The sequence below is a fragment of the Amblyomma mixtum genome, chromosome 2, assembly GCF_055824585.1.
Source record: "Amblyomma mixtum isolate Tamu chromosome 2, ASM5582458v1, whole genome shotgun sequence".
NCBI classification, from domain to species: Eukaryota; Metazoa; Arthropoda; class Arachnida; order Ixodida; family Ixodidae; genus Amblyomma; species Amblyomma mixtum.
Window position 1 is genome coordinate 54751691 of NC_143013.1, and position 27063 is coordinate 54778753.

The following is a 27063-nucleotide window of genomic DNA, read 5'->3' on the forward strand; positions in this document are numbered from 1 at the left end:
GATTCGTCAGTATTGCCTTTCCGTTCTAGATTTAAAGAGCGCATGCCGAAGTCTAAAAAAGCCACACTTCCATTTTATTTTGTGCAGGGAGAGAGATTTGAAACGTTTCCGTGCCGTCTACCGCAAAAAAAGCAGTATATTCCTTTTGGCCAGTAAAAGATAGGTGAAAAACAGAAGCTTAATTGTTGCTTTTTGTGTTTGCTTAATGTATCGAAGTAACTGGTTAGTCTCCAAATGTGTTGCACTAAAATAGGCAAAGCTAACATTTTTTTTCAGCCGTTTTTCAAAGTTCTTCGCACTGGGTCTTATTGGAGGTTTCTTGGTAATGGATCTTTTTTCTAAGAATCGGGCCACCAAAAACAGCGTCAAAAATTCTCCTATATGCTAAAGAAGTCACAAATCCTCAGTTAAAGACATCAAAGGCTAAACGCATCTTTTTAAAAAAATACTGAGAGTTTTGACGACTTAGTGCGGAAGCTAACAGAGTAAATAAGTGTTTGCGAATTGAATGAGCTGCGATTCTTTCTTGGTAGGAAGTAGGAATGGCTGAATCACATACGAGATACCGTTCTACGTGATAAAATGGCTTTAGCGAATGCAAGTAACTTCCGCCTGGGATGTGCACACCAAAATCTGGTCTGCTGAAACTGCGTTGTGCATTGATCGTTTTTGAAATGTTATGCAATATGATGTCATCACATACTGGTAAGAGAGTGAATAGAAAAGACTTCAATCAACCAAATGACCAGGCAGGCTTTTGTAAAGGATACTCGACAATGGACCATATTCACGCTATCAATCAGGTGATAGACAAATGCGCAGAATATAACCAGCCCCTATATATAGCGTTCATTGATTACGAGAAAGCATTCGACTCAGTAGAAACCTCAGCAGTCATGCAGGCATTGCGGAATCAGGGTGTAGAGGAGTGTTATGTGAAAATATTGGAAGATATTTATAACGATTGCACAGCTACTATAGTTCAACTTAAAGTCAGCAATAAAATTCCAATAAGGAAAGGTGTCAGGCAGGGAGACACGATCTAGCCTATGCTATTCACTGCCTGTTTACAGGAGGTATTCCGGGGCCTGAAATGGGAACAGTTGGGGATAAGAGTTAATGGAGAATACCTAAGTAATTTGCGATTCGCTGATGACATTGCCTTGCTAAGTCACTCAGGACATGAACTGCAAAGCATGATCAATGAATTAGACAGGCAGAGCAGGACGGTGGGGCTAAAAATTCACATGCAGAAAACCAAAGTAATGTTCAACAGCCTAGCAAGAGAACAGCAGTTCGCAGTTGGTAGCCAGGTGCATGAAGTAGTAAGAGAATATGTCTATTTAGGGCAGGTAGTGACAGCTGATCCAGATCATGAGAGGTAAATAACTAGAAAAAAAGAATGGGGTGGAGCGCATATGGCTGGTTATCTCAGGTCATGAATAGCAGTTTACCAATATCCCTCAAGAGAAAAGTATACAACAGGTGCATCTTACCGGTACTCACCTATGGGGCAGAAATGTGGAGGCTAACAAAGAGGGTTCAGCTTAAGTTAATGACGACGTAGCGAGCTATGGAAAGAAAAATGATAAGTGTAACGTTAAGAGACCGGAAGCGGGCGGAGTGGGTGAGAGAACAAACGGGCGTTAATGATATCCTAGTTGAAATCAAGAGGAAAAAGTGGGCTTGGGCAGGGCATGTAATGCGAAGGAAAGATAACCGCTGGTCCTTAAGGGTAACGGAGTGGATTCCAAGAGAAGGCAAACGTAGCAGGGGGCGGCAGAAAATTAGGTGGGCGGATGAGATTAAGAAATTTGCGGGAATATGGTGGCCGCGGCTAGCGAAGGACAGAGTTAATTGGAGAGACATAGGAGAGGCCTTTGCCCTGCAGTGGGCGTAGTCAGGCTGATGATGATGATGATGATGAAAAGAATATTTTGAAAACACCAGGTGAGCATCATGTGCGCATTTCGCCGCTGACGAACGGCATCCTATTTAGCCAAACATTACAACATCACGGTACCGCCATCCTTAGCTCTTCTGGGAAGGTGTTCACATTTTTGAAATGAATACGAGAAAGTCTCGGGCTTTCAATGAAACCCTCGATATTTAATAACACCAGTCCTACGCACTGTTGTCTCAGTGGACAAAGGCGGCGGAAAACCTTAATATGCTCAGAAGTAGTTCGCGTAGACACTATAAGATATATTGCATTGTATTCCGTATCAACCAAGTTTTTGTTTTTGTGTCCATTAGCAGAGTGATAGCTTGCAGAGCAAAGGCCAGTTCTCAGAGCATCAAACCTTTCTCCAACTCGCACTCTCTGAATGTCGTCCGCAACCTACTTCTTTTTTCGACGGCACATGAATCACTTTGCTCGGTGCTCATATCTCTCTATATCGGAACGATTGGTAAACGTCTGCTTGCCTGTGCTCTCAACTCAGTGTACAGAAAAGCAATTATCTTTATGTGCTGATGCTTTGAGTTCACAGTAGACTGTCCTGAATACGCACCGTGATCGGTTCTTAGAGCTAAACAGAACTGGCATTATTACTGTGTACTTCATATTCGAAATCCCTCCATTAAAAAGCTACACCCTTAAGAATATATGTTTAAGATGGGCGGAAACCTAGGCAAGTTCGCAGCAGTTCCTTGTGGATGGAACAGCGCGAAATTGAGACAAATGAAATAAAAAGCCACGCAAAGAGCAGCGGTGATTGGCGACTGTGGTTGAGTGAGCAAAAAGAAAATTTATGCTCAACATAAGGATAAGAGCTTCCAAAGCATACAGCATATGCGTAAAAACACTTTCAAAGGGGTCTACTTAAGCTCTCTCATTAGGCACGCTGTGAAGCCCGAATTAAAACAAAAGTGCCCCCGCCCCCCTTCTTTTTTCTCTCCTATCCCTTTGTTAAGTCAGGAATTATTAACAATGAATCGTCTTTACGAACGAGCACTATAAGCGAGCACTTAATATTGCGGTCGCCTTTTCAGAACTAAATATGGTCTGTGAGTGCCCTTGTTGCCTTTTTCTCGGCGGCAAAGCAATATATTTCTGCGGGCAACTAATGGCAAGCAATTTTCAATTTTCTTTTTTTGGAAACCTGATTATAACCTTTCATAGACAGCTTTACTTGGAGAATGTTCTCGCCTACGTATACTGTCTAGCATTGCAATGGGACCTATGAATTACTGCACAGGCGCATTCCGAAATCCTTAACCAATGTGGCTCTTGGCAGTCAAGGGGAGAAAGAATTTTCGATTTCGTTTTTAAAAAGTGTTGACTAAGAGTTAAAAGTGAGTGCGGAGTATTTTCTCGTGGTTTTCTTCAACCTCTATTCTTTTATTTACGATCTACATACGTAAAGTGGCGAAGAGATCTTTATTTTTTTTTAAAAATTGAGCATTTGCATATGATCCATAGTGGAGCCTGCACTAAGAATTGCCTTTTTCAGTCGACAGATCTCTTCTAATTAATCGCTGGATTCACGATACATATATGTTGTTAACTTTTTACTGTTCGTACAAAACACCGATAGAATAGCTCACATCTTCAAATTTTTGGGAATGCGCCAAATTGTTCACCACGTCTGAAATGCCATGGGATGGTACAGCCCAGTTTTTTAAAGATATTCATCAAGAATGATTGCGTGGGATGGATGTATCCAGCAAGGTTGCAGAAACTCGCTTTGAAGTTTTTATCTGTGCAGTCCAAAATTTTAAACAACAGAAATTCTCGTATTGTCATAGGCCTTGAAAATTTGCTGTCAGCAATGTATTTCGGATGATGTGTTGATTCCAAAAACGAAATGAAAGATAAGAGCAGAGAATAGCGGACAATTTCAAAAAGGTTGCTGCACGTTTAGAGGTAGACGCCTCTCAACTTGACCGGCTTCTCTTTTATAAGGAGCCGCCATGAGATGGTGGAAATATCTAACCCGCTTGAATGGCAACTGTCACACAGGCCGGTGTTTGTAGAATGTGCCTCCTGTGTAGTTCGAGTTGCTATTGTCATAAAAGAAAGTATACATAGGACAAACAGGTTGATGCAACAGCATACGCCTTTGCGAAACCTGAAGTTATTCTCCAAGTCAAGCTATTCTGAATAGGAAGGTCGCTAGCGCATTTTCAGAAAAAGGAAAAAAAAAGTGCTGATCTTGAGCTACCCCGCAAAAATTTTGTTTCGCCACCAAGATAAAGCAGCAAGGGGACTGACGGAAGCATAGTTATGCGAAAAAAGAACCGTATTCTCTAAGCCAGAAGTCTTTATTGCTGACTCAAGTGAAGATTTTGTTTCTGATAAGTCGAAATCTCAAAGGGGTCCGCAGAATAAAGAAGTCGGGCGATGGTTTATATTTTACGAGGGCTTAGCGAGCGGCCGAGAATGCACAAGAAGTCTCCTTGAAATTCTGCTCTACGATCTATAAGCTCATATGAGTGTTATGTATAAATCTTAGGTTTTCTCAATGAAGAGTACATTCGAGTCAGCGCTTGTCTCTGTGTTGCTGCTCTGTCCTTGTTCTTCCATCCACACACAAAAAAAAAACAACAACATATGACAGTCTCAGTGAGGTGCTTGTCCAGGTCAGTCTTGTGTTAACATCAGAAAAGAGCAATGAGCAGAAAGATTATTTTATGGCTAGAGTGGTTAAATGAAGCGACATGTGCTTAGTATCGCAATATGTACAATAAATTGTTTCGCACGAGCTAGTAAACATATATATTACGTGCACAAGGTTGTATCTTTAACCACTTCCTTTCTAATATATAAGTGGATAAGAGGAGAAGCAACAGGAATGCAAGCCGGCCGCACCAAGTCGTTTTCAACGTGATCGTAACCCTTAATCTTCAGAAAAAAAGCTAGCAGAACTTTTACGCTACTGAAAATGGGACTCAGTATTTCTCTCTGAAAGTTATCGCTCTGAAGTTAAAGGGTCGGCGTTGTCGGTTTCGCCGTTTTGAGCAAAAAACCACGAGCTTGACTCTGGCAGGTGATGCCCGGATGGCCACCCAGCAGGCATGTGGGCCACCTTGGTCACGTGACCTTGCAGTCACGTGACCTCACGTGAAACTGCCCACAGTGGCAGGTGGCAGTTAAATTAATGATTGGTCACACGGGAAGAGCAACCTGGGTCGCAAAAAGCCCAGCGCTAGCAGCACCTGCCATCGCAGGGCAGTGGTGGATCACTTAAAGGGGCCCAGAAACACAATCTTAGTTAACTGTTTTGCCTGTTGATTGCATACAGTGAGTTATAATGGTGCTATTAGCGTCGGTAATACCGCGTATATTCCGTTTTTTTAATATTTTAATGTCCTCCCAAAAACAACTTCATGGCTCTGATGGTGTCGCCACACAGTGGCGGGTTTTTTGCAGCGGATATCACATCACCTGGCGCGACCTTGATGATCGGAAAAACAGTAAATATACTGCAAATTGTGTGAATAAATAGAGACACATTTTGTCACCTGTCTGCGTTTTATATTAGATCAACAAAAACAACTTGTTTGTCTTAGATAAAAGCCCTGCAAAGCAAGTAAAATAAAAATACACCACCAGGGGCGCTCTGGCATGGAAGCAACGCTGCCAGTCTCAGCAAGAACGAGTTACAGAGAGCAGGCAACCATGGAGTACAAACTTCCGCGACGTGCTCTGGCTGGCTGTTTTGATTGGTTGCGCCACGTGCCGTCATTGGGAGAGCGAAATAGGAGTGGGAAGCCCCGCCAAAATCGAGTTGAGGGCAGCGTTTTGTTTGCTTGTATTTTGAAATTTCTTCACTGAATAACTCCCGTTCCTGTGCATCGATTCCTGTAATTATTTTTAAGTCAGCATCTGTGTGACATAAATAACCCGCCTGAAGTATAGCCGGTATTCCCCCAGGCAGTGGTTCGCAGCCCCTTTAACGGCTGCGCCACTGTGCCAGGAGGGGTATGAGGACTCCCAGGGATCTATGAATGCAAAGTAGAGATTGACCTTCTGCATATATTGCATATATTTCAACAGTGATTGAAGCCGAGTTACAACCTCTCAGAGAATCTATGAGCTTGATCAATGAAAAGTTCGAAGTCTTCAGATTGGAAATGCTGGGGATGAGGAAGGAACTTGCCACCACTAAAACAGAAAATGCAGAACTTAAGAATACCAACAACCATCTGACATCAGAATTAAAGAAAGTAATGAAGGAGCTAACTGAAGTTCAACAATACAGTCGCAGAAGTAACTTGGAAATAAAGGGTGTCGTTGTGGTTGCTGATGAGAACCTAGTCTCCACCTTGAAAACAATGCTGGATTGCTTGAACTCTGAGGTCGGTGAGTGTGACATCGATGTCATTCACCGTGCGCCCACAAAGGAGAAAGGTGAACAGAATATATTTGTGGAATTTCTTTCCCATAAAGTTCGGGGTACATTTCTGAAAGCTGCAAAGAAGTAGAGACTGAACGTTTCTCATCTGGGGTTTGAGGGCGACACGTCAATTTCTGTGAATGAGCATTTGTGTCCAGCAAATAAAGTACTCCTTGGAATGGCAATGAAAGCAAAGAAAGACAAAGACAATTAACCCAATGCGCTATCGTGTCATACCGCTATCCTGTCATATCATGTCAATACGTGGGGCTTAAGGGTCTCCTCCCATTTTTTAAATAATACTCAAAATAATGGCAGCATGGATGCTAATCATCCACAGATGGGAACAGTGGGCTGCATTCAGAAGCGTGAGATACATCTAAAGAAGAAATGGTGGAAAAAATCGCATTAGACACACCGCCTAAACTGTCCAGCGCTACTGGATCAGTCTAGTTTCACATAGAGGCCCTGGACCTAATACATTGTTTATATTATATAGTTCCTATTTTTATTTCAATGAAATGTACAGCCGACTTTTATAGAAAACTTGGCTTTAAAACTGGCAGAAGTTACTTAACCAGGTGAGGAACAGTAAGAAATATAGAAGTTTTTTGTCGAATCTCGGACACCGCTTAAAAAACGGCAGTTAAAATAGCCGTAACGATATGTATGTTTATTGTTTCTTTTTCAATAATGAATGAAAATAATACAGAATGGCGTATTTGTGGTCACTCAGCTAGCTTCATTACTCGAATTTGGCGTCTCACACTTCAGACAGAAGTTTCTTTTGGCCCATTAAACTTAAGCAGGAAATTGCGGCCAAATTATAACAAGACTTCCTGTATGTCTGGTATAAATTAAAGATGCAAGAGATGGTTTTTCGGGCAGGTTGGTTTAAACCAACTTTGCCTATTGAAATTACATTTGCGGCAGTTATTACTCAACTGTGTTAAAGAAGTCTGCCGCTTTTGTCCTAATTAGGAATGCATTTTTTTGTCTTCCTGTTTTGAGTTGTAGTACATAATTATATGAATGGATACAATTGTATTTTTCCAGAAATGCTGTACTCCGCTGTTGAAAAACGAGTAATTCAAAGCTACAAAATGAACATTCACTTATAACAGTTTCTCCTTCACTGCTACTTTTTTGCAAGGGTGTTTAATTGTATCGCTTACCAAACAGTAGAGTGAGAAATGTAATGGTACGTATAACACGACCGCCATTCATTGCCGTCTTTCGTGAGGTATCCTGGTTTCATTCTGTTTTTTTTTTTTGGGAATAAAACCACAAAAAACTCACTGCCGGTAAAGTAAGAACGGCAAGAAGTCACCATTGAGAGTCCAAGGGAGAATGAAAAATGAGGATTGTGATCGAGAATATGTCGCCTACTCTACATCCCGTCAAAAACCAAGGCTTCAGCTAGAAAACAAAACAATAAACGAAGAAACATACCGAAACTCACACTCAGCATCGACGGAGGCAACATTGGTTTTGCGTTGTTTCCAGGGTGAGGGAGGACGGGGTGTAAAGGGGGCAGGGGCGTGTACGGCACAGACAGACGGCGACAGCGGCAAAGCGTCTCGGGCTACGCCGACGGACATCGACGAAATGCAGCGGACGTTCGCAACTCAGTGTTTCATCACCTTAGTATCGGCCGCCGCAGCCGGACCCACGAGGTGGCATGCGCTGCAATCCTTTCATTCTCGGTGGCAAAATCACTGAGTCGGAGGTCCGCGGTTCTCATTCCAGCCGAAGAGCTTCGCACTCTGTGTAGAGAAAGAGAAGGGTGGAGAAAAAAAAGCAGCAACTGGCGAGAATGCGTCGAGGGTCTCGCTTTGCTCTAAGCTTGCGTGAAATAGGAACGAAGATGATTGCCAGTAAGAGAAGCCTAAAGGTAGCAAAAGTGTGGTGCAGCGCGATATACGCGCCTGAACAAATGTTGCCAAATACCAGTGGCTCGCGGGATCGCGTCTTTTGCAGTCACGCTTGCTGGACATTGGAAGCGGCCATGATCAGGGTCAGCGGCGGCTGGGTTATTACTACTGGATACCAAGAATTGATGGCGCCTTGTGGATTATTGTGTGTGTAGTTGTCGCGTGCAAAAATTTTGTCATTCACGCGTTACGAGCCGCTCAACACGTTGGGGTGATATCGCAACCGCTGTGTCTGGCCCTTAGCAAAGGATGCACTTCAACTTCCCTGATGCGAAACAGGCACTAAGCAATGCGATGGCCACCGGCTGCTGTCTCGTGGTGGTAGCAACCGCGACGCAAATATATAGCTTTTGCGATGATATCCCTAAAAGAAACAGTGATAATGAGCTCAGGCACTATAATAGGGAGCATAAACTTCGCGTTTCATGTATATCTCCTGGAAAAAGCTTTCCCATCTGAACGTTCGAGCACTCTACTGCTTCCTTTAATTTCTTCCAGCCTGTGCAGTCATATCATAACAAACAGAGTCGTAGTAAGGATACTCCGCATGGCAAACCGCTGCTCTCGTTTCTTGATCTCTCATCTCTTGCATTGGGGAGTTTTTTATAATTCCTGTTCATCAGTCCTTTATACAGTTCCTCCCAACTTTGGCATGTCGAAGTACTTCGGAGTGATGTCATTTGGCAAGAAACTGTAACCTGATTAGTTGTTGCCTGCCATCTTTTTGTCCATTATTGTTTGTGCCTTGCACGTCATGAATAGAATGCAGTTAATGGACCCATAGCCATTGATTTGTGGCGGATCTATGTCACAACGCGCTTCAGATTCAAGCTGCTGCAGATGAGCAAAAAGAAATTATACATCGCAAATAGCCCATGTCAGGCCGAGCATAATCAATAAAACGAAAGGCAAACAATATCACTGTAAATAATTTTTTCTATGAGTAATTGAAAATATACAAATTACCACGCCCAGTGGCTGTATGTCTAAGCATGCATAAATGACGCCGTCAAATGCATGGCATTAAATAACAGCTTGGTAAATATCTTAGCTGGTTACTGACTCCAAGAAATCGTAAGATGCAAGCTGTCTATTACAGATGCCTCAAAAATACTTGTTTGCTGGGGCCTTGAAGTTAGCAGTATTGCATTAGCTGTACCGTAATGAATTCAAAAATAGTACCCCATTAAATTCGGAGGGAAGCAACGATATCTCGCAAAAGTATCATCGGGAGAGCGATGAAAGTCCTAGAACTTCGCAGGCATCGGTGGCGATGAGCGCGCTGGATTGCAATGACAGGGTAGTGTTTTCGTGCAAGGACCTTTAATACGGGCGCTCGCCTGCCACGTTCCTAGCGTTGATATACTCCAAACGTGCATACGGCACGAGCTAAAGACTCTGGACAAACCGTAAAATAATTGCACTGTAAAAAGCTGTTTGCCGCCCTGGAAGAATCTGCACTTGGATTATAGGTATTAGTGACGACGCGTAAAACCAATGCACGCTTTCGCATAGAACTACATAGCGAACAATAATAAAGTAGAGTGTCCAGGATCTCCTGCTTTTGACAGTGAGAAGCTCTTTAACGGACATCGTCTGAGATAACTGCCAATGTAATCAGTAGGGTCCTGATGTCACCATAGGCGATCGATAATAAAAGGAGGGTGATAAGGACGAAGTAGGCGAGAAGCTTCGAGAAAGGCAATATCCAGATGTTAAGGGTCAAACTGAGCATCGGCGTCACTGTGTAGCTGCAGAGGCGCTAGAATGAAGTATCCTAGCCAGCAGACACTTTACTCATCTGAAGCAAACACCCAACAGCCAAACCAGATGCTCAGTTTAGATCTCTGTAACGCTTTCTTTCTGGATTGACTGCATGAAACATAGCTGAAGCAGACAAAAAGAGAAGTTTATTTGAACAAACAGACAGATATATACAACACTGTTGATACATGGCATACCCCTGGGGAATGAACATATTAACATAGACAGAAACGGTTATTCTAGCCTAACGGCGGCAGCCCGACCGCTTAATCAGACATTTTTTTTTTTGGCAATGAAATGGCTTGAATGCACAATTTTCTTGCATCATTAAGAATGTGCTGCTGACTAGTTGGTGCAGCTGTGCTGGGCACATGAGAATGAATGATTTATTTTTTTGTGTTCAAGTTGGAAAAATGCGAGCGAAGAAATACATCAAGGTCATTAGAATAGCTTAGTTCACGAAGTTGGAAAGTTGAATCTTTGCGCGGCGGGCGCGCTTCGATGAATGCAAAACGGAAAAGGTACCCGTATTGGATTGTAAAACATTTTACGGAGTGTCTAGCGTTCCGTCCAGACGGAACATTTGCTGCTGCAGCAGTTCCGTCCAGACGGAATATTTACTGCAGCTAGAGTTCCGTCCATATAATAGAAATTTTTAGTTTCACGTACGTAGAAGCTTCACGTAAGTAGAGCGCTTACGGGTCACCAGTGCGCATGCGAAGAACGTGAAGTGTCTGCGTGGGTCGCACGGACGTAAGTACGTGAGATTCGGATCTTTGCGTGGCGGTCTTCACGTTGCTTGCGTCCGTGGCGTTGGCAAGATGGCGGCGCCCTGCCGGCCCGCTTCGCAACGATAACAGCTTCGTCGCTAATCCCTCGACGTGGTATCGTGCTGTAAACTGCTGTATTTGCCTTCAGTTGGTCCATTCTTGCTCTCGCATGAAGTTTTAGGTCAGAACTAGCTTTTGTTTTCCACATAGAAATCCGTTTCAGCAGCTCCTAAGCCTGACGGAGAAGCGTCTGTGGTCGTCATAGCAACGAGTGTGCCGACGGTCTCGCGAGAGCGCGCGAAGCTCAAAACCTCGCGGATATCGCGAGACCCTCGGCACAGTCAGCGGGAAAAACAAAACGGTGCACGTTTTGACTCCATACGCACACGTACCCCGGAGAAAGGACGTACAACTACATCCGATTCTTCCTCACTAACAGAACAGCAGTGATAACGGTCGGAACAATAGAGTCTGCCCCAATCACACTAGGAAGTAAAGGAACGCCACAGGGCTCCGTCCTGTCCCCTTCCCTTTTTAACCTCTCCCTCATCAAAATTCCCCCCAAACTGGCACAAATACCAGACCTACATCACACGTTCTATGCAGATGACATCACACTTTGGGTAACCAAAGGATGCGAAGGCTACATAGAAGACACACTCCAAGCAGCAGTGGACATCATTGAGGCATGCGCATGGGAATCCGGCCTCACTTGTTCTGAGCAAAAATCTGAACTCTTCGTGATCCGTCGTAAACAAAGAGGTAGGCGTACCACGACATCCCCCCCGCAAATAAACGTCTATGTTAATGGACGATCTGTCAAAGAGGTACAGACCATGAGAATACTGGGGTTGTATTTACAAACAAATGGAAAGAATACTGACACACTCACTAAGCTAAAACGCACGGTAGAAGCGACGGCGCGATTAATCCGCCGCATAGCTAACCGCAGACAAGGGGTGAGGGAAAGAGATTTATGCCGCCTAGTGCAGGCCTTTGCGCTAAGCAGGATACTCTATGCCACCCCTTATCTCAAATTTTCGAAAGCAGAAAAGGACAAATTAGATAGCATGGTACGGCAGGCCTATAAGACTGCGTTAGGACTCCCACTAAATGCCTCAACCGAAAGGCTTATGAGGTTAGGAATACGTAACACCTACAATGAACTGAAAGAAGCCCATTTAATGGCTCAAACAGCGCGATTAGCCAATTCCAGAACTGGCAGGAATATTCTTACCAGGCTCGGATTTAACTTTCAACCTACGAATAACGATGCTAAAGTAGACTTACCCCGCGACTATAGGACGGTCCTACTAATCAAACCACTCCCCAAAAACATGCACCCCTTACACCATGAGGGTAGAAGACAAGCACGAGCCAAAGCCTTACATAAGAAATACAGACAGTGCGCTGCAACACTTTATGTAGATGCGGCAGAATACAAAAATACCAATGCCTTTGCAATTGTGGTTGTGAACGAGAATGGTGACCACATCGTCTCGGCGACAATCAAAACGAAATCCTCTGAAACGGCAGAAGAGGCGGCTATAGCCCTCGCCCTAGCACATGCCCAAGGGAGCATCATCCTCAGCGATTCCAAAATGGGTATCAATAATTTCGCTAAAGGGCGAACTACAAACACCTCCCTTAGAATCCGTAACGCAACCAAATTCTCACCAAATTATTCCGAATTGATATGGGTCCCAGCCCATTCGGGGAATCCGGGGAACGAGGCAGCCCACAATAAAGCCCGAGGTTTCGTCGACCGGGCAGTGGATGAGTCTGGCTCCCTGAATTTCACGAAGGACTCAATGATCACATATTATGATCTCACCAATCATTTTAAATTAGAGAGGAGAATTTTCCCCCCTCCAGACAAAAGGCTTACTAAGAACAAGAGGTTACGTGGCGTCGTCTACAGACGAGATCGATACGCACCCCATCACTCCTCGCGCACATTTATCCAGATCTTTACAACCCAAACTGCAAACACTGTGGCCAACGTGCTACCTACGATCACATCCTGTGGGACTGCAAAATAGAGCCACCTCCGGGTGATCTAGTTACAGCTCCTTCTCTCGAGCGGTGGGAGACCGTGCTGGCTAGCTCTGACCCCAGAACGCAAGTTTTGGCGGTGGAGTGGGCTGACTAAGTCGTCGAGGGCTATGTACTCTCGACCACTTAACGCGGCCTCTTGCCAAGCTCTTCCCGGCGATTAAAATGTTTTACAATCAATACGCACACGTCGTCAACATGAGTGGGACACCAGCGCGCCTTCGCGTCTCGAAAAGCAATGATTTAAATATGCCGCGGGACGTAAAGGAATGCAATCCCTTTGAAGATAACATGCAACATACAGTTCGGTGGACTGAAATCGCTCAACGTTTCTCAGAGGAAAGGGGCAAAGTATTTAGCGTCCGCACTGTCGCTTGGCCTGGTTCCGCTCCAAGCAGCTGGACTAAACAAAATTAGTTTTCTTTATCTGTACTAGATGGCGCGGCACAAGATGCTAGCGCATTTTTTAGGCTCTATGGCAGATCTACACAGTTTGCGTCCTGTACGCGTAGCTAAAACTGTACGAAGCTACACGAGCGCACGCTACGTAGACTGCTCACGTTTACGTGCGTGAAGGTTCTACGTACGTAAAACTAAAACTGTCTATTGTCCGTACTGTCCATACTATACAAAATGAGTGATTTCTACCCACACAAAGCATTTCTTTGCCTCTGTAGTAACCAGTTGACAAAGCTGTACCCAGATGTTCTCTCTACGCATGTATACGGCACCAAAATATCTGTCCGCGTGCTGCGTTCAGTTACATCCTCGAAGGTATAACTTCCGTGCACGCATGCAGGATCGGGAAAATGACACTGTTAGAAGCAGAGTGCAGAAACTCTTCGCGAAGTGATGTGAAGCCGTGTCGCTGTTTGTGCTGCAAGATGACGTAGCGCGAAAAAGACTAAGACGTACACAAACGGTCAACAAGCGTTATGCAAACGCACCAACAAACCAAAGCCAAAACTCGTTTTATTTCTCACTGTCTGCTTGGAAAATAAAATGATGCAGCAGAATATCCTGTCACACATTAGGCGGAACAGGTTTGCAATTTTTAAAATAAACATGCAAAAGTCTGGAAGCAAACTGGTTTCCCAATCCCTATCGCCAGCTTTAATTCCGTCTTTACATAACTCTTGTGGCAGATAATGCTGGACGGAACTGTATGGTGTCAGATACAGTTCCGTCTGGACGGAACCCCATCGCTACATGTAGTTCCGTCTGGACGGAACTCTAGCCACAGCCAACATTTTATTCGCCGGAAAGAGCTTGGTAAGAGGTCGCGTTAAGAGGTCAATAGTACGAAGCCCTCGACAACTTTGTCAGCCCACTCCATCGCCAAAACTTGCGTTCTGGGGTTAGAGCTAGCCAGCACGGTCTCCCACCGCTCGAGAGAAGGAGCGATAACTAGATCACCCGGAGGTGGCTCTATTTTGCAGTCCCACAGGATGTGATCGTAGGTGGCTCGTTGGCCGCAGTGTTTACAGTTTGGGTTGTAAAGATCTGGATAAATGTGCGCGAGGAGTGATGGGGTGCGTATCGATCTCGTCTGTAGACGACGCCACGTAACCTTTTGTTCTTTAGTCAGGCTTTTGTCTGGACGGTGAAAAATTCTCCTGTCTAGTTTAAAATGATTGGTGAGATCATGATATGTGATCATAGAGTCCTTCGTGAAATTCAGGGAGCCAGACTCATCCACTGCCCGGTCGACGAAACCTGGGGCTTTATTGTGGGCTGCCTTGTTCCCCGGATTCCCCGAATGAACTGGGACCCATATCAATTCGGAATAATTTGGTGAAAATTTGGTTGCGTTAAGGATTATAAATAAGAAGGCCGCCGCGGTGGCTCAGCGGTTATGGTGCTCGGCTGCTGACCCAAAAGACGCGGGTTCGATCCCGGCCGCGGCGGCTAGAATTTCTTTGGAGGAGAAATTCTAGAGGCCCGTGTACTGTGCGATGTCAGTGCACGTTAAAGAACCCCAGGTTGTCGAAATTTCCGGAGCCCTCCACTACGGCGTCTCTCATAGCCTTAGTCGCTTTGGGACGTTAAACCCCATAAACCAAACCAAACCAAACCAAACCATTTTAAAGAAGGTGTTTGTAATTCGCCTTTTTGCGAAATTATTGATACCCATCAAAATTGCCCCCAAATTGGCACAAATACCAGACCTACATCACACACTCCAAGAAGCAGTGGACATCATTGAGGCATGCGCATGGGAATCCGGCCTCACTTGTTCTGAGCAAAAGTCTGAACTCTTCGTGATCCGTCGTAAACAAAGAGGTAGGCGTACTACGACTCCCCCCCCCCCCCCCCCCCCCCCCCCCCGCAAATAAACGTCTATGTTAATGGACGATCTGTCAAAGAGGTACAAACCATGAGAATACTGGGGTTGTATTTACAAACAAATGGAAAGAATACTGACACACGCACTAAGCTAAAACGCACGGTAGAAGCGACGGCGCGATTAATCCGCCGCATAGCTAATCGTAGACAAGAGGTGAGGGAAAGAGATTTATCCCGACTAGTGCAGGCCTTTGCGCTAAGCAGGATACTCTATGCCACCCCCTATCTCAAATTTGAGAAAGCAGAAAAGGACAAATTGGATAACATGATACGGAAGGCCTATAAGGCTGCGTTAGGACTCCCACTAAATGTCTCAACCGAAAGGCTTATGAAGTTAAGAGTACATAACACCTAGAGTGAACTGAAAGAAGCCCATTTAATGGCTCAAACAGCGAGATTAGCCAATTCCAGAACTGGCAGGAGTATTCTTACCAGGCTTGGAATTAACTTTCAACCTACGAATAAAGATGATAAAGTAGACTTACCCCGCGACTATAGGACGGCCCTACTAACCAAACCACTCCCCAAAAACATACACCCTATACACCACGAGGGTAGAAGACAAGCACGAGCCAAAGCCTTACATAATAAATACGGACAGTGCGCTGGAGCACTTTATGTAGATGCGGCAGAATACAAACATACCAATGCCTTTGCAATTGTGGCTGTGAACGAGAATGGTGACCACATCGTCTCGGCAACAATCAAAACAAAATCCTCTGAAACGGCAGAAGAGGCGGCTATAGCCCTCGCCCTAGCGCATACCCAAGCGAGCATCATCCTCAGCGATTCCAAGAGGTACCCTCATGTATTGCGATGCCAGTGCCCGTTAAAGATCTCCAGGTGGTCAGAATTATGCTGGAGTCGTTCACTACGGCACTTCTTCCTCTCATACTTCACTTCGTTCTCATCCCTTCCCTCATGGTGCTTTTGAGGTGTCCACCGAGAATTGAGATTTTCTTTCCTCAAAACCAGTTTTCCAGCTTCAATGTTCGCACTGCCGTCGTACACTTCTATGTGACTGTGTCGGTATACTAGTCTATCATGTCGAGGCGAAAAACTAACTGTCCTCGAAAGCCGTCGACTTCGGGCTGTGGAGGCTGTTCTCCGAACGCATTGAAGTCAACGCTCTAGAAACAGGCATGTTTCAGTGAAACGCATGCCATCTACAATTCTTAACCGGTTCCTGTATGTTCCAGATTTTATAGTCCATCGTTGCTGTGTAGCCTCTCTATATTCTAACAGCAGGATTACTGTGTGTGCTGTGCACTACTGTCACGTATAGCATCTCCTGGGTCTGGTCAAGCCTTCAGCTTTGAGCCTAGGGGAGCATTCCAGTTTTTGAAAGAATAAAACGTGTATGTGTGTATGTATTTGAAGGACCTGTCTGCTAGCTTTGTGTTCACTAGATGTACCTTTTATCTCATATCTGAGGAGCCAATTTGATTGCAGTACATAGACCGCTGAGTGTGTCCACAGCGGCAAAGCTCAAAATTGTTAAGCTTTTGTTTCACAATTCTGCAGTAAAGAATCGTGGTTTTTAGGCACAGTACAGACGAGAGAAAGGAGTTTACACCTTTTTTCTTCTGGTCGTTCGTCCGACATTGTCAAAATTAGATGGAGAAAAATTTCAGGAAAAATATTCTCTACGAGGTGGTGAAATTACATGTGGTGGCGCTGTCGCACGACAGCCTCCTTACAGAAGAGGAAGATATACAGCGCAAGAAATGTGCAGACCACAGAAGAAATACAAACACAAGCGCTGACTGTGTTGTCAGCCGTTGTGTTTGTCTATCTTGTGTAGTCCGTGCATTTTTTGCGCTGCATATTTATCTCTCCTGTGATGAAACCATGAGGCTATATCACTGCCCTTCATCAGTTAGCCTCCACACGCTCAAGAAGGCTTTCAGTCAGCGAACAGTTTCTTCCAGGTCTAGTCTTCAAATCTGCACGGTCGATTGCGCACTGAATTTGCTCCGTTATTATTACACGCAGAGAATACGGTTTCTCAGTATTTCGGTTCAGTTGTTTTCTTTCAGCGTGCAGAAAATACAATAATAGCGATCATCGCCCTTTGCTTCAGCAACTTTTTGCATACGACTTGTATGAACGTTTAATGATAAACGAGCGATGCATGCGAGCTCGAGAAGATCTAAATATTTGTTTCATATGTTAGACACCTCTATTCTGTGAAGGTAGCCAGTAATATGCGAAGGCTGTCTTTTTCTAGCCGGCTACAAATGGTGGAAGAAATAGAGGTTTTCGGGCAAGACCTGGTATCTTTACAAAAAAAAAAAAAATGCACAGCGATCGTGATATATTGCGTGTAAGGAACGTTTCGTAAATTCAGCCTCGTCGGTTCTAGCACAGATTTCCATACAAATAGTCACGCAGGTCCTTTCTGTCTCCTTCTTGCGTTTTCACAGTTCTTTATTCCCACCGTAACCTAAACAGGTTATTCGCTCGCAAGCCACATTCAGCTTGAGAACCAAACTCCCTTTTACTGCTGCTATTGCGCCGCACCCTTGTAGTACTTGCTCCCTACACATCTCCCTTTTTTCTCTTCCTGCTTCCTTGAAGGCCTTCCTTGCACTTAAATGCATTTTGCCAGTTTTGACTTTCCCTAGCATAGCCTCGCACACTTTCCCCATTTCACCATTTCGTTTCCCTACGATGCAACTCACTCGCGCTTGTTTCGTCCCTCTCATTCCTCAGATTCCCTACAACCATCCCTCGCTGCTCCCGTGGAAGCCCGGCTTCCTCCTGTTCAGTCCCCTCTCAAGAGCATTCGAGCTCCTCCCGGCTCCGTAGCGCCATTTCCCCTTCCCTGCACCATCGATCTGCGGTGTAGGCGTGTGGGCGCCTTGATGAGATTCCTTGACCCAGCCGGCCGTCCAGCCATGCGCCCTGAGCGGAAAGAGCTCTCTCTCCAGCCGCGCCGTGCGTGGTGCTGCCCCGTCTTGGCATGTCGGCCCCTGTTACGCTTCTCAAAGCCGCTCTGGCTCGGCCTTCGCCTACTCGCTTTACCTTACGCGCTGGTTTGAACTCTTTTCCCACTGCGTGCCGCCTTTTCTGTCTGCCGCTTCACCGCAAACTTGGCCTCGTTCGGGAGCTGGTAGAGGGATACACGAATTAGGCGGTCGACCGGCGCTGCCGTTCCGGGCTCTCGGCCCATTTCGGGATTTCCCTCGCTAGGAGGCGCCGTGCCATTATACGTATTGACGCCCATCACACCGGCTTTCTTGCAACAGCGAGGCTGATTAAGGTGAATGGGAGAAATGGGAGCTCTTAGGAGAGAGAAACAAACCCCAGGATGCTTTCTACTTTGTAACGCGAATGATCCAACGGTAGCTGGCATAAGGACATGGAGGCATAGTAGAGCTGATTAAATGCGTCGAGGTCACCGAAATTGGTCGTTACACGCTGCACATGTTTGCAATCAGATCACTGGTTTGAAAGACGTTGTCGATATACGTTTCCTTAACGTGGCGAATGTTCGACGCTCGACGGTGTTGAAGGTCTTGAATTAGCCGGCTTTACTTGCCTCAATGGTAAGGTCAAAGATTGTTAAAGTCGTTGCTGTAGCATCCGCCTTTTATGCAGGAGATGCTCGGGTGGTTTGACTGGAGTTGTATTTTTTTCTGGCGGGTGCACAGCGATGGGATTGCGGACGTCGACGCCAAACATGAAAAACTGAGGAAAACGCCACACCCTCGAAAGAAGGTGTGGAATTAGAAGAGGTACTGGACGAGCTTCCGCAAGAAGCGGCGATCAGAGGCGGAACAAATGCGCCGCCGCTATGCTGGTGAATAAATTAAGGTGGCAACATGAAGCGTTTGGAACGAGAATAGAGCTTTAACGTGGTCGATTGTTAACGTCCTGGTGTTAGTCATACACCGCTTTGTAAGTAGTCCTCAGCCCTCCGTTTCACCACTGGGTGGCAGGAGTAGGAAAAAACGTCAGCTTGCGCTGACGTCAGGAGCTGAATATTATTTCAGCACTTCTTCCCTGAAGAGCGCTTTACTGCTGTTTTGTTGTTCTCTCAAGATAGGCTGTTTTCATTCAAGATATATCCTTTCCTGTTATGTTGAATATGTCTAAAGCCACCCATCCTCGTGCCCACAATGAAAACCGTGCTTGAAGAAGTAGGTTGCTCGTCCCTACCTCCTACAGTACTTTCAGAATGCAGTCATTACCTTTAAATGTCCCTTGATGCTTCAGCGCGACACTTGGCACTAGGCAGCTGCAATATTTATGTGATCCTGTTCTCCTGATGCGTGATAATGAAGTGCCGTAAAATTGTATGGTGCGAAACTCACCACTGGTAATGGCTGAAAAAAAGGTAGTATAAGCTAGATGCCATACCCAGAACATGCATCCAAGCATATTTGCGGTTATTTCCATGACGAGGCGCGCATTGTGAGCTGAGAACTTATTTGCCCATGCCTCCTTTTAGGCAAGCCGTATGTAGGAGATATGTTGAATTATGGTTTAGTCTGTCATGAAACACTACAAGTTCGAGCCATAGCAGTGCGGCATCCCTTCTACAGAGAATACTAGTGGGCTTCAACAGGAGGAACATTTTGCAAAATCAATAGAGACAAAGAAGGTGGCCTTTTTTGGCGCCACCGCTCAATGGCAGGAGCGCAGAATGTCCACCGTTGAAGAACACGGCTCACGCTACGCGGAACGTCTCGCTCCCAAACTGCAACAAAAGAATACTAGAAGGAGAGAGAGCAAGGAACCCCATCGAGTTCCACACGTGCGTTGCCTCTTTTCGCAGCTCCGTGACGCATCTGGCTGGCACGCGCGCACCCCGACCGTATTCGTAGCAGCCGCCTACAACGACCCGGCCCGCGTGCAGTTGTTTGTGCTCGCAGAGGTATGCGCATTCGTTGGTCTGATTCTCGCGCCTGAGTGTCTCGCGCTTACGCCTCCGTGCAAACAGCGTCAAACTTGCAGCACAGTGCCTTGCTGCTCTCTGCGCACCCACGTCCTCGAGTGCGGCCTTATAACTGCCGACCCGAGTCTCCCCCCCACCCCATCTCTGCGTGCTCCCGCTTTCTCCCACCTGACGCTATAGCACATCTACCCGTGTCACATCCACGGCCCTCACGTCGAGCTAAGTGCTTTTCTCGAACGAGGAGACTGGATCGTTCTCGGTGCAAGGTGGAGGGTAGGGCAGAAGCTTCGAGCCGCCCCGAGGCGGTTGAGGCGGAACGCTACAAGGTCTGGAGTAGGAGCTACGCTGTGTACCAACGCGTTTTTCGTTCTCGGAGAGTCTTGTTTCGCTCTTTTATCGACATCATGGCGTCGCCTCATGTAAACGCCTTTTCATTCCAAGTGGCATATCGCTGTGTCTTGATTTGGCTAGTGGACCGTTGACCTCTGTTAAACGTTACTTGCGTCACGCAGGGGTGCGCGCAGAACGGAATGCAACAGCATACGATGGTGGCGCAAAGGGAAGCAGACCGCTTACAAACGATGTCACCTCGCTACAGAAGAATGCCAAGTTTATCGAGGAATCCAAGATAGTTCTTTTAGTTTGGGCTTGCTATCCTGGCTTTTGATTTCTGGCTGGGAATATTTCTTTGTGGCTCAATATTCTCAGAAGTCCCAGGTTCCCTCTTCCATCCCCCCCCCCCCCCCCCTCTCCATTCCTGACCGTTGCCTAACGTAATGTAATATGTTGTGGGTCGGCCCTTCTACGGACTCTCAGACCTCTACTGGAGTGCTCCTTCTCTTAGAATTTGCCGCAACTAGTGTTCAAAAGAAGATATCGCTGCATATTTCGAACGAGGCCTGTCAACTCCGAGAAATATAGGACACAAGGCATTTCTCTCCTCCTCCGTTCTTTGACTCTATCCTGCATCCCTTGTTCTAGGGCGCCACTGATGTGTTCACCACGAGTGCTACTTATAGTTTCCTATTTTTAATAAAACATGTAGTACGTTTGCATATTTTACGCTGCTCTAAGAAGCATACAAACGAAAGCGACAAGGCCGGATAGGCGAGTTTATGTCGGGGTACTTGTGTCCAACATTCTTGGGAAAAAATTTCAAATATTGGAATAATGTAAGGAACGTTGATGAAAATATTAAAGGTTATGTGCCATTCTTCCCATGCCTAGCAAAATATTTTTTTGCTCGTTTGCATGGAGTAGTTAAGAATACCACAGAAAAACAACGGGCAACGTTTATGTGGAGAGCAAAAGCGTTAATAGAAAAAAATGCAAGCCTGCCGTCGGGTGATGCGCGGATAATTGATTATTATAGTGAAATGTTACAATTTATAAAAAACTGCACTGATAAACCCTTTCAGGTTGAAAACTGGTTTTGTATGAAATTGTTGTGTACAGGCGCGGTCATAAGTAAACTGAGCACGCCATTGCGTTCTAAGTGCAATCACGCTTTCTTCATTGGTAATGAAGAAGCGCTGTTTGTCTACAAGAAAGCCCACCAACCTCCTCTACCAGCATGTGCGTACCGCTGCTGGAAATTTCAATTAGGTGATGCGTGAAAAATATTCGAAGACAGTTGCGTGCTCCGTTTACTTTTTTCCGCGCCTGTACGTACCGGCTTTACAGCTTTTGTCATAGCGGAATTATGGTCCGTTTGAGATAATGCTCTGTTCGCTGATTTGGCGAAACTAAAAATGACGATAGCCGCTTTTTTACTACCCTCGTGGTCGCCCATAGACGGCTAGTACAAAAATGCTTCAAGCTCTTTGAAACTACTAGCGAACTGTCCTTTAAGGAAGAAGCATTCACTTCGTTTTAATGAACAGACAGTTTCTTAATGAATAGACGATACCAAATGAACATCGGTTTACCTGTCGCGCGTCGCTTCGTTTAGTTGTGCGGAGAAATCATGGCGTACGCAATAAAAAGCTCTAATGCAACCATTCTGGGATAGATGAGTGTACTTCGCACATCTGAGTTTAAGTCACAGAAGTCTACATGAAGTTATTTCCAGTTCCCTAAAGAACCCGATTAACACAATACTTTTTGCTTATGATTTGTGGCTTCTAAGTGAAAACGAAAGACATAATAATCAAAATATTGCAAGTCAAGAAGTATTCTAGCCTAAGTCGTCGAGAACAGCTGTAAGGATGAACTGCATTAACGGATAGGCATAGTGCATTCCATGAGCGGTCACAGATGGTGGTGGTCGCTCGCGAATACCGGCCAGTTTTATTTTCTCCTGAACGACCTCCTTGCTCGTCCGCTTCTTTTCTAGATCCAGGCAGCACGAATGGTCTCCCCGGTTGCTTTCGCGGCATGACAAGTATACGCGATTAGCCGCTTTTCTTGGCTGTAGAGTTTGCTTGTTTTAGTTCAGCGCTTTCGATGATTTACGTGCTGCTGCTTTCTGTTTCCGTTTTTTCGTTCTGGGCAAAGCGTTCAGCGTCCCTCGCTGCTATCGTAGTTTGACGCGATATAGTGATTGCCCGAACTTATTCGCTCTTAGCAATGCATTTGGGTACCTGGTCTGCCTTCTCACCTTTGTGTGGTGCTACTTAATTCAAGAAGCCGCTCATGACATTGGTGAGCCTTTTTCTATTTTAGGCCGAGCCTCTTCAATTGCAGGGTCACGTCGGCAGCCTACCAACGAGCATTTGGAACCTCAGAGCGAACGCTTGATAGATGACGAAAACGCCGATTCAAAACACGCGAATCGAGAGGCAACTATTAATAATGCTGAAAGCGGGAGGTTACGGCAATGACTGACGTAGAGACACGATTCTACTCAGCTATCGTCGGAAGTGGTTTGAATTCCTTCCGGATGAGTGTAGGATAATTTTGTTTTCTTCTTGTCATTGTGACAGAGAAATACGGAATGGTTCGAATGGGTTCGCCAGCATGTTTTCTTCAAGTTCGGCGTCATATTCCTCTTCAGGTTCAAAGGATGTCAGCTGAGTTTGCCGAGAATGGCTGAAGCAATATTGCGTTAACCTCACTTGTTACATAAAAATTTGAATTCCGCGCATAGAAATTGGTGGTATGTGCAGTCGGGGACAAAAGTCTCCGTACCACGTGTTCCTCTAACGAAGCCGATAGCTCTGCTATCAGTCGGCGGCTGGAGACCGCACTTGGGGAGCTAAAAGTTAATTTTTTGTTCTTTCATCTCCACAAGTGCGGTCTACAGCCGCTGTCTGGTAGTAGAGCTATAAGCTTCGTTTGAGGAACACGTGGTCCGGAGACTTTTGTCCTCGACTGTACGTATGGCTTAACGCTGCCTAGCTGAAAATGTTCTAAGAGAAACGCTGTTGTGGAAAGCTCCGGATTACCCTCCGCAACATGGTGTTCTTTAATCTGCCCTACCATCGCACAGCACTCGGATGTCTTTCGCGTTTTGCGTTCACTAAAATGCAGCCACTCCAGCCGGGTTTTCAGGTTTTCATTCTGCGTCCTGCGGCTAGCAGCCTTACGCTGTGTCCACTGGGTCACCGTGACGGGTTGCACTTCGGGAGGAGTGTGAAAGAAAGCAGTGAATATCTGAGGGCAGCGTACGATGGAAGGCTGGTTGGTACGTGGTTATTGTGAAACTGATTGCGGACCGGACAAGACAGAGCAGTCTGTCGGTCTTCTTGGCCCTCTGCGTTGGTCGGTTGCGAGGTTTATGTTTCTTATTCTGGGCAGGCTGTACAAAATTTGTGCACCATCCATTTATCGGCTTACACAGAAAAACACAGAATAAAAGTAAATAAGCAACATGCGTACAGGCAACCAATATGCCATTCTCACTTCTCAGAATATTGGCAGAATCATAGGCGTGTTGAGTGCAAGAATATAGTTCTGAAATGCATGCTTTGTTTGCTGGAAACGTATGCCACACCTCTTACGTTGTATCGGTCCGAACACTGACACTCTAGCCGCCCCTGTAAGGTAAGACAAAGCTCTTAAAGTTCTCGCATTGTGCTCGTAAAGTTCTCGCATTATGCACGTTATGTTCTTTTTAAATGAACGATTCGAAAAGTGTGGTTATCCCGCTGCAGATTTTCTGAAACGTGCGACCGAAATTGCTTGAAAAACAGCCCGTTACACTGACTGCATGTCTGAGCAACTGTTTAATGCTCTCACTCGACTGCTCGTTAAGCTATCTATAGCCGCATTTATCATTGGCTGTCAGCCACCATTGTTGCAGAAAGATGAAACTTGTGGGCCAGCATATCCTCTGAAGTTCGCCATTGAGCACGCATAGGTCGTAATCGCGGCTGTCATTTGGCCGCGCGTGTGCGGCTGAACGTATTTTTATACGGCCGGTGAGGTTGCGATATGCTATCAGCGTCTTGCGACACTTCGCCGCTCTATGTTGGGCGCGTTCGCAGCACGCAGATTACAAACTAGGGTAACCATTAGTTTGTGTATACGAGTATCTACCAAGTGGGCAATGTCGTTGCTTCATGATAATAACACGAATCCAATAAGGAGCAGCATAAGTTATGTCTAGTTAATGAACCTTGATAGTGATCGTTTTTTGCTACAAAGCCAGCAGCTATATTCCGAGCACTCCTCGGCTGCTTCAAAACTTGGTGTTCTTGGGCGCCGTAGTGTTCGTCGAATTTAAATCCCGTGATTTACTGGAGCAATTAATTGCGGTTTAAGCGTGCTCCGATAAAGTGCGCATTGTGTTTGTCTATTTTAAAAATGTCTTCCATAATGCGTTACTCATCGAAAAATCAGGCGGGAACGTAATAGCGGGAATTTTATTGGTTTCTGCTGGTCTCGCCTTTAAAAGGATTGAGCGTCGTTACAAATTCAGTGTTCCGGTAAGCGGACCGCGTGGCGTGTATGTGAACATGTTTTCAATGACATTGGCGACACGAATTTAAGAAACTGATTTTCTGCGATCCTCTTAGAGTTAGCTGATGAGAGGGTGAACACGATATTCTGATTGCGCACGCAGAGCAGCATGTCAGCATGCGCGCAGCAAGCAGCATGACCCCTACGAATTCGTTTTACATAGTCCTGATAGTATTTCTTCTTCGTTCTTGTTCTGCCTTTGAACAAGAAAGTATAATTTCTAAAGAAAAACGGCAGCCAGCAGTTCACTCGGATTTTTTCTTGATCGTTGTGCTTCAAAGAGAAGTGTATAAGGCTTAGGAAAGTGTGCGGCATGCTGTAACACTACTGACGCGTTAGAAAGAGGCATTTCTTTTGTGAAGGTGGGCTGCAGCGGTGACCCCATTACTGGAGCGTCTGTTAGGTGCAGGGTTCTCGAGAGAGAGAGCTGCTGATACCCGTCGGTGATTACGTGGGTACAAGTTTACCCAAGACGTGGTGCTCGCTTTCAGGAGATGAAATGCTTGTAATTGAGTTTTTGTCTCTCACATTGCGTAATAAAAATAGCTTGTGCCGTGACGTTCTTTAGCCAAAGGTGCTTTTGCGCCATAAAAATTCATCGTCATCATCATCGTTCTTGAATATAGGGGATCATAAAGAAATAAGAGCTCGCAGGCGAAAAAGCGGCAGTGATAGCGGTAAACTTCTGCCAAGTCCAATGTGAGTGCGCTTATGTCTTTTCTCGCTTATGCCTTCTCAGCAATGCAGCAGGAGAACTGACAAGAGGGGCTGCCGCACAGGTTTACGGGTCCCTTACAATACAAGTGCGCTTAAGTTCTTCAAACTGGGACAGAAGGTAAAAGGTAGAGTTTTCTGTTTTGACAGAAGACGGTGCCTCCGTTTACTTGGATATAATGCCTTATTGATACTGTCACGTAGTGGTGACTGCAGTCCGGCGAACAGGAAAAGAGCGAGAATGGCTCTTAAATGAAACTCTTTCTTTGGGCTGACGCGCTCGCAAAGAACTGAATCACTCGGCGGCGCCGTAGCAACAAGCGTGCTCGGTGGTCGTCGAACAAAATGCCGGCCGCTCTCGGCCATGCTCTTTCTAAAGCTGATAGCGAGCTTTCGAGATAAAGCTTGGAAAGTTACTAGAACACTCTGGAACAACGTATAATCGGCTCCGCCTGGATTCGATCAATCGAGATAAGTCTAGGCGCACCTTGCATCACAAAGCGGCAAAGCGGTGTGCCGTCAGCATTCAAGAATGAACAAACAAACATTACAAACATTTGCGGCAATACACTATTTAGAAAGAAAATCAGTGGCTTTGGAATGCAGTGAGGAGGGCGCGCGATTGCCCATCTTTGCGAAATTTGTAAAAACGGGTGTTTCATAACGCCTGTGAGAGTTGCACAATACACCTTCTAGTGATGTTTGCGCCAGAAGAAATTCGGTTTGCTTACCGTTTACACTTCGTATTTACGACCGCGATCTCCTGCTTGGGTGCAATGTGCGGTCGAGCTAAAGCAATGACCTATTGAATTAGATAAAGTGCGCTCTCTCTTCAGAGAGAGCTCAGTCTTTGATCCACTACCCGGGCGTACCATTTCTGGGCGGCTTGCGGTCGCGAGAATTGCGGGCCAGACCATTCCTCCGTGATCACGTTACCGTGCCGTACACATAGTCCGTGCCTTGTGCCTCGCTTTAACTTCTCCACAACAAACGCACTAAAGGTTCCCAGAACTGGTATATTTTTGTTCGTAGTAAATTCGAGTTCATACAGTCGAGCGTAATAGTGAAGGGAGACAGGGTACAGGAATGCCCACGGGCATCCCAGAACTGACTGCAGCTTTCTCTGCTAAGTCATTATCCCATGCCAGATGACGCTGATCTTTCGCAATAAGGGAGCTGGAACCTTCCATTTTATGTGGTGAAGGTGTCTATGAGTTTACTTTTGATGCAGACGTATTATATACAGATGCTGCACATACAGTGATAACAATTAGTTGACACTGCAGAAGACAAGCGCTCGCCTGAATGTTGTGAAAACATTAGGTGCTTACTAT

The 27063-nt window shown here is 45.6% G+C and overlaps 1 protein-coding gene and 1 pseudogene across 1 annotated transcript in view; both read left to right on the forward strand.

Moving 5' to 3' along the window:
* Positions 1-27063, forward strand: part of LOC149359399 (glutamate receptor ionotropic, kainate 2-like) — a 228886-nt gene that overhangs the window by 110769 nt on the left and 91054 nt on the right. The window lies entirely within an intron of this gene.
* On the forward strand, positions 6037-6555 carry LOC149359400 (uncharacterized; annotated as a pseudogene).